This window comes from Ovis aries, chromosome 14 (genome assembly GCF_016772045.2).
Source record: "Ovis aries strain OAR_USU_Benz2616 breed Rambouillet chromosome 14, ARS-UI_Ramb_v3.0, whole genome shotgun sequence".
Classification (NCBI taxonomy): domain Eukaryota; kingdom Metazoa; phylum Chordata; class Mammalia; order Artiodactyla; family Bovidae; genus Ovis; species Ovis aries.
This window is the reverse complement of record NC_056067.1, coordinates 13986350-13995615: the sequence shown is the minus strand read 5'-3', so window position 1 is coordinate 13995615 and position 9266 is coordinate 13986350. Positions and strand designations below refer to the sequence as shown.

At 48.8% G+C, this 9266-nt stretch overlaps 1 protein-coding gene across 5 annotated transcripts in view; it reads left to right on the top strand.

Moving 5' to 3' along the window:
* Window positions 1–641: 641 nt before the first annotated feature.
* Window positions 642–9266, top strand: part of ANKRD11 (ankyrin repeat domain containing 11) — a 117438-nt gene continuing 108813 nt past the window's right edge. For all 5 annotated transcript variants that reach the window (XM_027977755.3, XM_027977756.3, XM_027977757.3 and 2 more), the window contains exon 1: window positions 642–907. The gene's annotated coding sequence lies outside the window, so the exon portion shown is untranslated. The remainder of the gene's footprint in view (window positions 908–9266) is intronic.

Here is a 9266-nt window from a genome sequence, read left to right as displayed (position 1 = left end):
GATCTTCGTTCCCTTTAAAAAAGCAGATCTGAGAGACGACTCGGTCGGTGGACGGTGGTCAAACGTCCCTGCACCAGCGGCAGGTGCAACAAGAGCAGAATGGTCTGGATGCGAGCTGACACGGCACCAACCCTCCCCCGCTCTCCCCCCCCCGCCCCCCGCCCCCCGCCCCCCGCCCCCCGTCCCGGCCCTGAACTCGCGGGCGCGCCTTCCTACCAGCGGGCGGCCCGCGACACCGCGCCTTCTAGCGCCTTCCGCCCAGACCCGCTCTCGACCGTTCCCTTCGCCGCTTCCGGCACTTAGAAAGGCCAATCGTCATATTCGAGGCCAAAAGACCCGCCCCCTGTGGGAAACTCGTAGCCAATCCAGCTTCTCGCTCCCTCGGCGATTTGTGCGCCTGGACGCAAGACCTTGTCCAATCCGACCCCGGACGTTCTTCTGGTCCCGCCCCAGCCCGTCCTAGAAACTGTCAATCTTTCCTTCTCCCTTGGCCCCATGCGCACTTCCTCTCCGACGCCGTGACGTAAGCAGCCCTGTGCCCGAACTCGGTGGACCAATGGTGGTGGCGGATACGGCGGGCCAATGGGAGGTAACGTCTCATGCTGCCGGCGCCGCCGCAGCCGCCGCCGGGTCCCGGAGCCAGAGGCCGCCCGAGCCGGAGCGCGATGGAGCGAGGGCCCCAAGCGGGGAGGCGCCGCCGAGCGCGCGGCCCGACGCCCCCTCAGTGAGAGCCAGACTGCCGCGGCGCCGCCCGAGGGCGGGCTCGTCTCCGCCCGCCTCGCCGGCGCTCGGAGCCCGCGCCGCCTTCCCGCTCGGGCCGCGGGCCGGTGACGGGCCGGGGCTGCATGGCCTCGCCCGCGCGCCGCCGCTGAGCCGCGGGCCAGAGCCGGAGTCGGAGCCGGAGCCGGTGAGAGCCGCGGCCGCGCGGGGCTCGGGGCGGGCGTGGGGCGGCCTCGCGGCCTGCAGGCCTTGCGCGCCGGGCGGAGCAGCGCGGCGGGCTCCTGCGGGCCTGGGGTCCAGGGTCCGGGGCAGTGGTGACGGCGCTCTGGGTCTCCGGGTGGACTTGTGGGGGGATTCAGGTGGGCCTGTGGGGGGCAGCCGGGCGGGACGACGGTGGTCTTCGGGCGGACTTCGGGGCTGGGGGCCCCGAGGGGCTCCAGGCTGACCTGAGGGGCAGGCGAGGGCTAGGGTGGGCTCGGGGTTGGCCTGGAGGGCCCAGAGGGCCGACGAGGGGCTCTTGGCGGGCCTGGAGCCTTGGTAGGGGGGGGCTACAGGAGTCCCGGGCAGCATTGAGGGGCAGAGGATGGACTGTGGGCGGGCAGGGGCCGACGGGGGTCTTCAGGGGTTCTGAGGAGCCGACAGGGGTTCGGGGCAGGCCTGCGGGGGGGCCGTAGGCTGCTGAGGGTGGGCTCTGGGTGAGCCTGCGAAGCCCGAGGGGCCGACGGGGCGCTTCGGCTGGGCCTGGTGGACCTGGGGGTCCCGGGGCAGCGCGAGAGGCAGATGAGGGGCGGTTGGGCGTTCCAGGCGGGCCTGGGGGGCCCAGGCAACCTTGAAAGGCCGGCCCGGAGCTGCGGAGGGCCCCGGGCACCTGGAGAGCGGGGCGCCGACCTCTGACCCGCGGGAGGGGCGCATTCGCGGTGTGGGCTGTAGTTGTTATTCCCAGCGTCCCTATTATTATCGCTGTTTTGAAATGGGAGCAGGCGGCTTCGGGCTCCAAGCCGGAGGGGGCGGGAGAGCCGGGGCCCTGGAGGGAGAGGGGGCGCTGGGGCCGCGGGAGGCGCGTGGGCCCGCGGAGGGGCAGGAATGCGGGGCAGCGGCGCGGGGGTGTTTCGGGGGGAGGGTAGGCGGGACTGGGGGCGGGTGGGAGGGAAGCGGCGGCGGCGGCTGCACCAGCAGCAGCCCTTGGCCTCAAGGAACAATGTGAGACGTTGCCTGAAATGTTAATTTCCGTTCCTCATTTCATCATCCCCTGGCAGGGCGGTAGCTGTGAGTGTGTGTGTGTATGTGTATGTGTATGTGTGAGGGTGTATGTAGGGTTGGCCCTGCCACATGGTTTCAGTCCCCTCTCAAAGAGGGATTGTGTTGAGTCTTGTATCTCTGGCGTTTTGCGGGGAGTCTTAATTTTTCTTGGGGGCTGCTCTTTTCCCGGTGTCCTGTCAAGCTTTTCTGCTTCTGTTGTTTCCTGTCCCAACTTCCGAAGAGTTTTGGAAGAGGCTTTTGGAAGATTAAGCTGGCCTAAGAGGGCTCCGTGCTCTCAGAACCATTTTCTTTCTAGCAGTTCAGATGGAGCAGGCTTAGGTTTCATGGTTTCTATAGGCTTTGAGAAGCTTTATATTCGTTTGCAAGAATTTCTCCATAGTCACATTTCAGACTTTCTTATATGGTGAGAGGGTCTTCTGAAGTGACTTGCGCAATATCCTTCACATTCCTTCTCCGCTGAGGAGTGAGAGTGTATGCAGTTGTTAAATTGCAAAACTTAGACTATTCTGATCCTTTGGTGGTGGTGGGGGGGTGGTGATGAAATGCTGTTAGCCAAAAGATGTAAGATGATTCTGCTTGTGGAAAAAGTGCCATTGAAACAGTTACTATTTTTGGTTCCTGCAGACCCAGTCAATGGCATAACTTGGATAGTTCTAAATCAGAGACCCTGAGACTGCATTTGCTCTCTGTAGGACCCTGATTGCTCTTCCTCAGTGTTGCCATCCTGGAGGACCTGAGTTCTGTTTGTGTCTTTTGAGGAGGATTGCACAAGTACTCTGGTATTACTTTGAAACTGTCGTTAGAGAAGAAAAAGAGAACACATCTTGCTCAACCTAGATTGTGACCCTTGGTCCCCCGCCCTCCATTCAGCTGTTGTCCGCCCTCTGTGGTGTCACGCTCAGGAGCAGGCTCGCCTTTGATAGGCTGGCTCTCTGGACAGAGGAAACAAAGACCAAGTTGCTGTGACATTTTCCTCTGTTCTTTGTGCGTGCCTCCTGAGTTAGTTAAAAAGCTGCCCAAAGATAGTGCCAAATTTGACCCAGATTTGGAACTTGGAAAAGGTCTTTTTCTTCTAAGTTTTGTGTGTGTTTTTTTTTTTTTTTTTGGTGAGAAAATGTGCATAACAAGATTTACCAGAAGTTTGTTTTTAAAGGTGTCACGTAATTGTGAATTTCTCCTTTGCAGTTGTACCTCTGGGTTGCTACTGTTGGATGTTTTTCTCTGGGTGTGCTGTGGGCCCGGCCGTGATAATCGCACTGCACAGCAGGCCTTTCATCTCTCCAAACCAGATGGGCTGCTTGGGACCAGTGGCTGTCATCTCAGCTTTAATTACAGTGTTGATACAGTGACAAGTAGAACTTTCTGCACATAGAGTTAAAAAAACTATGCTATTTGTATTGAAGAGTATTTGTCAAGATGCTTTGTGATCCTTGAGTTTTTAAGTACATTTGACATAGTAAGGTTCCATTTCATCCAGTATGAGAGAGGAGTTATTTTGCATAGGATGGCACTGAGCCCATCATCAATTAAATAACATAATTAGAGAGCCAGTAAATGCCGGTTCAGGGCATGATCGTCATTTGTTGCCAAAATAAGTGTTTTGATCTGTCCATTATCCTGTGGAAGTCCCTTCATGTCTCAAATGAAAGTGTAATGGATGAACTTCCTTTAATAGCAAGACACTCTCGAGTTGATAGGTGAGACTGAAGCTGCACTGCTTGTCTGGCCGCGCACCGGGTCAGTTCACTATTGTTCAGTCAGTGCTCTGTGGGGATCGAGCTCGGCCATTTGGTAAACTTAACGCAAAAAATAAGTGAATGCAAATAACTGAAAGTTAAACTGTCTTGAAATGTTTTCATATGTGTTCTCTTAATTTGAATTTCAAATGGAATTTCTTTGCAGTTCAACTTTTCCAGTTTTATCTTAAAGCTATACAGGAAAGAAAAAAAGAGGTCAATCCCCGGCACCTGGAATGCAGGCAGTTAGAAAGGCTTTTTAAAAAGGCTTAGGAAAGGATCCACGTTAACACCTACTTTGTTAATTCTGATAGAGATGTTTCTATTCCAAGTGGTTATGTTGTTGTTGTTTGATGGATGTTATTCTTGATATCTTTTAAGCCAGAGTCAGGCTCAGCTGTGTACATAAATGTATGTTTTTGTTAGCATTCTTCTGTGCTTTTCTTAACTCCCATTCTTCCCTCTCCATATTTAAAATTTTCTTCAAATTCAGCTTTGGACCAAATAGTTTTTTTTTTTTTTTTAAATATGACTGTGCTGGGTCTTCATTGCTACGTGGACTTTTTCTCCAGTTGCAGTTCGAGAACTTCCCATCGCATGGGGTTCTCTTGTTGTGGAGCACTGACGTTAGGTGCCCAGGCTTCAGCAGTTGCAGTGTGTGGGCTCAGCAGTTGTGGTGCAGGGGCTTAGTTGCTCCTTGGCTCTTGGGCTCTCTCTGGACCGAGGATGACATGTCTCCTGCGTTGGCAGGCCGATTTTTTACCCCTGAGCCATCAGGGAAGCCCAAATAGTGTTTTATTTATTTAGTGTTTTATGTATATGCTAGAACTACACGCATTTTTAAGAAAAGTGTCCCAAATGATTATTAATCAGTCTAACCCTGCTTGTGTGACACCCCCCCCCCCCCCCCCCCCCCCCCAGCCCACACACACACTTCACTCAGGTCTTTTCAAACCTGATGCTTTGGCTACACTGGCCTTTCATTTCCTAGGAGGCCTCTGCCTGGACCAGGGTCTTGCTGAGTATCCTTTATTGTCTCCCTTGCAAGTCTTCCCTACTTGCCCCCACCCCAAAACCTCTAAGATAACCCCTGCTCAGCCTTTGGGTCTTAGTTAAATATGCTTCCTCATAGAGTCTTCTTATAAGCCCACCTTGTAAGCCATGTAGAACTTGACACAGTTGATCAGATGTAATTGGTTTGTATGTGCCCTGAGATAGCAGGGCGGTAAGCTTAATAAAAGTAGGCATGGTTTCTTTGTCATCCGAGTTACAGGCTAGAAATGACCATAGTCATAGAATTGGCTCAAGAAGTATTTGTTGAATTGTTCAGAGACTGTGTATGGAAGTATTTGAGTAATTCTGAAAGGACAAACTTAGGATTATGAACATTTATTTGACTAGAAATTATGCTATGTACATTTTAGCTGTTTTCCCATTTGTTATCATTACAAGTTTACCTTTACAATTTAGAGGAAGGTGTGAGGCATGGCTTTTACAGTTGGCACAAAACAAGAGACAAAAGAAAATGTCCATAATTGAGGCGGGTTCTCTTTGTAGAAGAAGAAGAAAGTTCTCTGTGAAAGCAGTTTTGGTAGGACTGCTATGTTGGGGCCACAGTCAGGCTGGCCAGGTGTCCTCTGCTGCTGGTGCTGCTCATGTGTCGTGTCAACAGTGGTTTAGTGTCATAGTCGAGTCCCTTGGAAGGTTTAGCATTTTTTGATTTAGTTTTTAACTTTCTGAGCAGTTGTAATAAAAAATGCCAAAGCAATATAAATTCTCCAGAATGGAGGCAGCCCTCTTTACGTTTATCCCTTATCCCCCTGCTCCGTTTTGGTATTTTAATGAAGGAAAAAAAAAATCTCTTTGGGGAGAAACTCACGAAAATAGGGTTGTATGTGGTTTATGTTTTCTAAAGTTTAAAAAATGAATCTGTTATGTACTTGGGAAAAGGTTGTTATTGAAAACCCTTGTTACTGAAAACCCTAATTGTGGACATAATTTGGGTGATAAAGATTTGAGTTCTTGGTTTAGATAACAGTAGGTTTAGGTTTGTGTGGTTTTAACATTTTAGGTGAGGGGGATTGGTTGTTTTTGAAACTAAAGACATCATTCTAGAACTTGAGAAAACCATCGGTTCCAACTATGATCCTTTGAGTAAACAGTTAAGGGGGTTTTCAGTGTAAAGAAGTCTGGTTTATTAATATAGCTCAGATATTTCAAGGGCTGAAATGACTGAAAATCCTGTTGCAGGGTACAGCTTCTGGGAAGCCCACCCCAACCAGGATCGAGGTGAGCGGTGCAGTCTGAGTTACAGAGTGCTTGCTGGCTGGGCGAGACCCGCATGTCCAGTCCTGCCCTTGGCATCTGTGCAGTGAATTATTTATTATCCTGAAAATCTGTAGGTGTTCTTTTTCCACTTGTAAAGAAACCAGTGTGCACCTCATCATGACATAATGTTGGCCTTTTCTCAACTAAAAACATTTTTGATCACTTAGATTGGAAAAGAAGTGTTTTTTTGGTCAAGGGTAACTAAAATTCATAAAATCCTTCCTTCTCCAGCCACTTGTTCAACTAAAAAAGGTGACCTTTAAGAAGGGCTGGGATTGAAATTTAATTTGTAAATGCCTAATAACTTTCTGATATCAGAGATTATTTTTCATCTAAAATACAGCAAGTAGATTGTTCTCAGCTCGTCAGTAGAGAGTGTCCCATCCTCTTCCCCTTCCAGTGGTTGTCTTCAGACCCAGAATGCGAATGTGCTGGAATAATGAACGTTTCTAAATACTGAGAGCATTGTGGGAAGGTGCTTGGTTCATAAGGTTTGGGCTAAAGTTACAGTGTTTTTGTGTTTTTCTTTTCTACTTCATTCATATCCAGCAAAGTAAAACTTTCATTTAATTCAGGGTGAAAATGTAGACTTGAAGATATTATGGCTATATTGTGTAAACTTACCTAAAACAGAGAGCATGAGAAATGCAGTGGAGAACCTTATTACTCTTAAGAAATTAAGCCTTGCTAGTGTGCTTCTAAATGCGGTTTTACATCCTGTAAAACAGGAAGTAAGAATAAAAACTCAACAAAACCCCAAGACACCACTCTTGAAGGAATTAACTAAAAAAAAAAAAAATTACTAAAACGCCTGACTAATTAAAGGATGTGCAGAGCATTTTATAAGAAGTCTTACCCTTTTGGATCCTTACAGAGGAGAACGGCCAGCCTTAGGGGTTGAAAACTGTAGCCCTCAAGGTGATTATGTTTTCAAAGAATTTCTAGACTTTGTGAGTTCTTTCTTTGCCAGAGTTGTATGATTGGCTTCTAATATATTTGACTCTAGCTTACCTACATAGAGGTTTCCATTATCTTGAGAAGAGTCCATCTAGAATATGAAGTTTTTGAGTTTGGAGGTTAATATATGAAATATGCTTAAACTCAGAATGTTTTCTTATGGGGAAAAATTTCCCCTAATACTTGGGAAAGGTGACCTTTGAAGTGTCTTATCATTTAGTGTGAAACTTAGAAAAGTAACATGTGCTTTCACTCATATCCTGAGTGATTTCAGCAGCTATGACCTTAATGAGGTACGTGTGAACTTTGTTTTTCTTTGGTAAAGTGATTAGATCTGATTCTGCTGAATCTGGGTTCTCATCAGATGACTGACTTTTTAAAGAGTATGTTTAAGCAATAACTAATCTTTAAAAAAAAGTTATTTAATGGCACAGTGAAATTTTAGAAAGTTGGGGAGAAAATCTCTTATAATTTAACCCATAGCATCTCCTTTTCCTTGATGTTTTTCTTCTAAGCCTCCCAAGTCTGTTGGCTGGAGGGAGGTGGGACCCGGAAGGGAGGTGAGGGGCGGGGGTTGACTCAGGCGGCTGTGAAGGGTGGAGGAAACATGGTCTAAGGGTTTGGAGAAGCCCTTGTGAGTTTTCCGTTTCAGTGCTGTCACTGCTTATTTTCTGTGACTGTAACAAATGACCAGGGCTGGTTCCTTCTGCCAGTTCCAGGGAGACTTCATTTCCTTGCCTCTTCATCTTTTGGAGGCTCTTCACTTGGGCCCTTCCTCCATCTTTAAAGCTGGCAACCTTGCATCTCTCTGACCTTAGTCCAAAGTCACGTCCTCCTTTGACTCTCTTCTGCCTCCGTCTTCGACTTTTAAAGACCCGTGTGATTATGCTGGGCTCACCAGAATCATCCATGGTGGTCAGTCCCCTGTCTATTGATTACTAGCCTGAGTTGTCTAGAGGTGCCAGGGATCAGGGTGTGGACCTCTTTGGGGGAGTCTCTCTGCTGACCGCACTAGGCTTGGCGTCCTTAGATGCTGACCTTACAGGTGAGGTTGGGTCAGGTCAGTGTGCAGTAGGCTCTGGCACTTGGTCTTGGTTCACCGGAGCTCTCTTGATTCCTGGAAGACACAGTACCATTGGTCAGCTAGTGTAGTTTGGGATTGACAGGGTATGGTGGAAATGCACATTCTGTATAAAGTACTGTTTTATTTTAAAGTTTTATTTATACATTTTAATTTCATTAAAAAAATTAAATGACATATTATTTTTTTGGCTGCCTCACTTGGCATGCAGTATTTTAGTTTCCTGACAGGGATCCAATGTGTGCCCCCTTGCAGTGAAAGTGGTCTTAACCACTGGACTGTTGGGAAGTCTCAAGGTTTTGTTTTAAATAAACTTTCTTTTTTGGAATAATTTTAGATATACAGAAAAATTGCAAAAATAATAGAGAGTTCCATTATATTCTTTATTTAGGTCCTCTGTTATTAGTATCTTACATAGCAACGTTAAGGTTGGCAAAGCTAAGAAATTAGCATTGATACGTTATGCTGTTAATTCAACCCCTGATGCATTTAGATTTCACTCACTTCCCACTAATGTCCTTTTCCTTCTCCAGGATCCCACATGGCGTTTAGTTGCAGGTCTCCTTAGTCTCCTCCTGTCTGGAACAGGTTTCCAGGCTTTCCTTGTTTTTCATGACCTTGGCAGTTGTGAAGAGTACAGCCTTTGTTTTTTCTGTCGTCGTAACCATTCACCCATTTGGCACTGTGTAAAGCCACTGTATCAGCAGTTGTGTAGCTGACTTCTGGTTTTTCTGAATGTGGCCTGCTGTGTATTGGGAGGATAGTTGGGAACTGGGGTGAGTACACGTCTTAGGGAGGGGCCTCTGAGACTGGACAGACAGCTTTCCCCACGTTCCACTGATGTGGTCAGATGTTCATTGGTTGCTCACTGTGTGCAGAACTGCATGGTGGATGCAGGGAGAGGAAGGAGGATGTGGGGCCGGAGCTGCCCGCAGAGGCCAGGGCACTGTGAACTCTGGAGGTGTGCTGGAGGAAGCCCTCTGGTGCGCAGAGCAGGGGCAGTAGCAGAGTCAGAAGGCTCTGGACAAAGGTGGGCAGGATGGGTGGTAACGTGAGGACGGCCCGGAGCCCAGGCAGGAGCCAGTAGTGGCTGAAGCCAGGAAAGCAGAGCGCGGTCTGAGTGTGCGTTCTGGGGAAGAGGGCCCTGCTGATGGGGATGGGGAGGCGGAGACCACAGTGGGTGG